This window comes from Ammospiza nelsoni, chromosome 10 (genome assembly GCF_027579445.1).
Source record: "Ammospiza nelsoni isolate bAmmNel1 chromosome 10, bAmmNel1.pri, whole genome shotgun sequence".
Taxonomy (NCBI): domain Eukaryota; kingdom Metazoa; phylum Chordata; class Aves; order Passeriformes; family Passerellidae; genus Ammospiza; species Ammospiza nelsoni.
The window spans coordinates 6,766,148-6,771,889 of NC_080642.1; positions in this window are offsets into that span (position 1 = coordinate 6,766,148).

The following is a 5,742-nucleotide window of genomic DNA, read 5'->3' on the forward strand; positions in this document are numbered from 1 at the left end:
TAAATGAAGATATAATTGTGGTTTTTAGTAACGAGTGTCTGCTATCTGATAGTTTTACCTATCTCTGGGGTTGGGGAGGAGAGATGTCTCAGATTAATTATCAACCAGCTTGCAGAGTAATGTGGGAAAATGTCTACCCTGGCCTTAAAAATGTCTGACTACTTTACATTAATTGGCAGCCAATTAAATTGTGGTAAAAAGTGCCCAGAGTGGACACACTCAGAGGAAAAGAATTCACTGTGTGTGCTGTGTATGTTAATTTAAAATCACTGTAACAGCCATTTCAAAGCAAAGTCTCTCCCTGTGTGACCAAGGATTAATCTTCATTCGCATTTCAAGGGGGATAAGTGCTCTGCTGTTAAATAAAGCCATTTCTCACTTTCCCAAGCTGAAGCAAGAGCTACGACCTTTCTGTCAGAATATGGATCACGATTTGGGGTTTTTAAGTGACCAGGCTTTGAAGTTCTCCTCTGGAGACTCCCCATCAGACCTTGTGATGTAACTGGAAAACCCTACACAGGGTGTGGATTTCCCCTCATCCCCCTCCTTACCTTTAGCAAGGGGAGTTACTCAGGGTTAGGGAGGACTCTCACTTCTCTTTGATCTGAGTGCTCCTGTGAACTGAGCACCAAAAGTTCATTTTCCCCATCTTGCTTAGAAAATCAAAAAAGCCCAGCAAATAAAAAGTGTGAAATAAGAATTAGGAGCCAAACAAGGAACTGTATGTATTTTATTGCAAGGACTTTCATAGGGACATTAAGGGTTTTGCTTCATTGCAAATTGTTATTATGAACAATATATGAATTTCTTTTAGACCGTTTTCTTCTTTCTTTACCTTAAAAAAGAGAGGGATTAACAATGCTCTCAGCTATTAGGGAATCACTTTGTGCTGTCTGAAATTAATGTAAATTGAAATCAGAGCCTCAGGTGCTGAGGTGAAATTTGAAGTTTTCTGTGATGTGAAGAAAAGCAAGCTGAAAAATCTCAAGGATACTCATCAAAATGGGCCATTTTATCTGCATGGCTTTTTCTATTTTCAGGAGGCAGCAGAGGTGAGATTATCACAGCAGTTAAGAAGAAACAGAAGTTTCATTGAGCTGGCACATCTAGATAAATTAAATCTGGTTGTGAAATGTAAATGAATAAAGAAGACAGCAAAGATGAAAGTGGGGAAGTTGTTTCTCTGCTTCCTGCCCCTGAATCCCCATCTCCTGCTTTGACAGGCAGTCCAGGCTAAATGGCCACAAGAAGCACAGAATGGTGTGGGTTAGAAGGGACCTTAAAGATCATTTAGTTACAATCCCTCAACCATGGCTCCCACTAAATCAGGTTCCTCAGGGCCCTGTTCACCTGGCCCTGAACACTGGGGTGTCACTATAGGACACGAAAAAACACAAGCACACACCGCTGTTCTCAAGGTGAAGATAAAAGGAACTTTATTTTCTGACTCCAACATTTATAGCTTTCTAAAAGTGACAGCGGATTGGAGGGTGACAGTGCCACCTCTCCAATGACACTGGTCAAACTAACAGTCTATCGACTTTCTCCTCCTCCATAAAGGAATGCAAAACAATGAGTTATTTACAGAAAGTGTGTGAGAAAGTTCACTACAAGAATGTCAACATCAGAACGCTTAGAAAATCTTAAAAAACCAGGGTGACATCAGGGTGCCATGCTTGTGTTTTGTGGCAGCTCACAGCCTCCATCCTGCAGGGAAAGCCCTGGTTCTGTCCATATTTACTGCTGTGCTTACACCAGACTGTGCTGGAATGTCCAAAGCAAAAATAAATAAGATTGAGATGCCTCTCCTGATCAGCACAGGCTCCATCACACTTAGATACTTCTGTGTTTTAATTAATGCTCTTAGGTGAGTTCTGGTCTGGAGCAGCGTCCCTCACCTGCATGGAGCAGCTGCTTGAAAACCCTCTGGCAGAGCAGCACGAGCTGCACTCCTCCTTCCAGATGCTCACTGGATCCGAGGAAGCGAAAAATATAAATTAAAAGGTCGCTTTTCCACATGGACAACTGCTGTCCTTGCCAAGGGGGTCTCCTATCAACTCAGATGAGGAAAACAGAGAGAGGAGGTGAAGTGTAGGGCTCCAAGGGGAAATACTCCTCACTTCCAAGGAGCAGGTTTCTGTCTGCCTCTCTTTCCCATGTGCAGAATTAATTCAAATGTACCACGTGGTTGTAAAGCACAATAGTATAAAAAACAGTCAGCAGTTTAAATAGTGCAAATGTAATATAAGCTTTGGGGACAGAGGAAAATATGTAGCAGTCTGAGTTTTCAGAGTAGAAAACAGACCTTTCCAGAGGATAATCTCTATTAGATTGAGGAGGGATGTCAGAGTAAATTGCCAGTGCTAAGCAATTTTCTGATCTAAGGCATAGGAGGTTTATAGCAGCCCCATGTGCTTTGGTTTAGATCATTTAGTCTGTTTTGCTAGCAAATATCACCATGTGCTGAGTAGCTAATTTTCAGCAAACCTTGGTAGAGCCATCAGGGAACCAGGTTTGTTCTTTGCTTTTAACTTCATCAAAACACTTTCATTCTTTCTTTTTTTTTTTTAATTTTTTTTTTACTGAAGCACTGCAAACACTCTGATCCCAATCTGAAGGAACAGTCTTGCACAGCAAACACAAGCTCCAGTCCCTGGGAGCTGCCTTGCCCTGTCCCAGGTCCCCCTTGGAAGGTGTTTTTGGAGGAATCACGACGACACATCAATCATTTCCAGCTCCCATGGTGCCTCCTCAACATCTACATCAGTTCCTTGATATGCAGAGCTTGGAGAAGAATAAACCCAGCATTATTATGCCCTGGCTTTCCAACCTGAAGCTTCACAGCCAGCTATCCTTTGCTCCTATGTGCTGTAATTAGCCTTGTGTTAATTCCTGGGCCCCAGCCCAGCTCCTGGGGAAAGTTCACTGCATGCCAAGGTCACTCCAGCCCTCAGCAGGGAGGAAAAAAGGAGGAAAGGCTCACTTTCTCACTTTTCTGTGGATGTAACCACATTTCTGACACATCCAAGTTATTCCTTTGATTGGAACAAGACAATCAGCCCAGCTGTGCTGTGTTGTTTCAGGAGAGCCTCCTCCTGCAATATTTCAGGGAGCCTGTGGCCATCGGTGGATGCATCCCAAATCCCTGGGCTCTGGCTCACAATCCCACCCAGCCCCTGTGAACCTGGCTCACTTGGGAGAATTCAAACCAACAACAGGCTATGGCTGGGCTGGGCCTAATTGATAGTAATGTTAAAAGACTGATTGTCATTTGAGTGCTAATTAAGGAAGATAGTTATTGATTTTAATGGGAGGCAGAGCAGGCTTTTGCCCATCTACCATGAGAAAGTGCTGGGGTTGCTGTCAGTGCTGGGGAAACAAGCACAATAATAATGTGCTGAGAAAAATGCAGCTTCCTCTTTATAAACCTTTAACAGCAGCAAGAATGGCACTAAAGAAGGATTTTCTGCTCCCAGCCCTGGGAAGTTAACTCATTTATTTCTGTATATTCTACCATAGCTATAACAGCACTAACAAATCCCAGTAAACACAAATATGGATGTTATGAGGCCACCCACTACTAAGATATACAGACAACTGGAGCTTTTAAGCTTCTTGTGTAAAATGTCATTCTGTCCCCACTGACAGCATTCAAAATTCTCAATTTTTAGTAGAAAATTTTGATTTCAAAATTCTTACTGTTAGTAGGTTTTGTGTGAGCTGAGGTCAGCAACATTGTGCATGATTTCAGGGAAATTTAGGGAGAACATTATTTTACAGTGACATTTGGAATTAAGTATTTGGTTTACAAATATCCTTCTCCAAAATTCAACACCATAAGATTTTTCCTGTCATTTTTACTTCTACCAGTTCATCTTTAATTTATTTAAGCTCCCTTTTTAATAGCAGTGGGGGCGAGGAATGGGATGTTCAAATTCCACTCCATCAAGGTCCTCACAATAAATAAGAGCTCAAAAATCCATAAAATTTGCCATTGTCTTTCAGCCACAAAATCCATGTCCCATGCCAAGAATTACCACAACAATAAAAACTTCTCCATCTTTATTGCCACAGAGCATATGATTCATTGCAAAGCTTCCCAGGAGTATTTGTATTTATGCACATGACCCCATGTTGACCAGAGAGGGTGGAAAAATCTCCAAGCCCCCTCTTTGGCCAAATTAGATTTCACAGCTGAATCATTGAGATTATATTTCGATTTTCAATGCTGGTGCTGGCATTTTTATGGCAGTGGCTCTGGCTTATTAACAGAGCATATTGAAACCAGCTTGGTGATTTTCCCCTCCTTCTTTTCACTCTGTTGTACCAAAGAACATTTATTACTTTTTGATAAAAGATGCACACGCCTCCCTCGGGAGAGGGGCACTGAAGCAGGATGAGATGGCTCCTGCCTTTGTCGCTGTCTCCAGAGTAACTGGGGAAGGGCAGGAACTGGAGTGTAATCATTCAATAGAGTGACAAAATGCAGGGCTGAAGGAAAAAAAGCTTAGATTAAATATTTCTTCGGTGTCCCTTATGTCTTCATCTATTTCTCAAAAGGCATTATGTGCAAAGCAGAAAATGGTATTACATTTTTGTGTTAATAGCAGAGATGAATCATCTAATGCCATTCAACAGTTGGAACTAATATCAAGATCCAGGTTTCACAGCTGGCTGTAAGAGAGACTAGAAAAAGTTGCACAGATCAAAAGATGTTCATGTTTTGGGGAAGGTCCCTCTCCAGTCCCTCAGTCTGTGACTTCCTCTGATCTTGGAAATTGAAGCTCTCACTTTAAAGCCTTCCAATTTAATTCTTGTTCTCCTGAATGCTAAACATCCAGAGAGAGCATTTTCAGGACATGCAAGGAGGGCAGTTTGGGCTTGCTGCCATATAGCCAGTCTCCAAAACCCCACAAAACCTTTAGGAGGATGATGACAGGATCCTTCAGGGCGTCCAGAGCAGCTTGTCAGGCCAGCAGCAATCTCCTGGCATCACCATGAAATGAAAGCTTCAAAAAGCCAAAGGTGGTTGCTGAGGGTGGAGCCCACCTGCCCAGCTTGCCTAGAACTCGCTACTAGGGACCTGGCAGGGTCTCCTCACACCTCTGGGAGATTTGGAGAATGTCTGGGGTAAAAAGTGGCTTTGAAGCAAGGTATAAATAGGTCTACTGATAATGCCAGGTTGTTTCTAAAGATTTGTGCTTTTTAGGAGGTGCACTCAGGGTTAGAGACTGAGTGCATGGATCAATCTCTCTCATCTAGAGGCTGCCTGGCTTCCATTCCATCCATGCCCCACAGTCCCTGAATAACCAGGTGAAGTGACACCAATTTTTTTATTTAATAAACAAGCCCATGGAGCACAGAGAAGCAGGAGCTGCTCCACGTGAGCTTCAGCTGCTCCTGCTGCAGAGGGGGCACTCCAGGGACAAACTGCCTCAGCCATCTGTGGTTATCCACCTGCACAACCAGCCAGCATTTTTGGAAAAAGCCAAAAAACTGATGTGAGTCCACGAGGACATTATGACTAATCATGAGAGGGGAAATAGAGGGAAGAGCACTCAAAAGGGCTGTGAGTAGTAGCATCTCCAGAGCAGGAGGAATTAATTGCTTGCATCCCAGTTCTTTGCAAGCTGTGGAAGTCAGTGTGGAGGAAAGATGCCCACATCTCACAGAAGGAAGGTATGTAAAGCCAGGGTCACCTTTCACAGCAAAACTTCACAGAAATTAGATGGCAGCCCAACT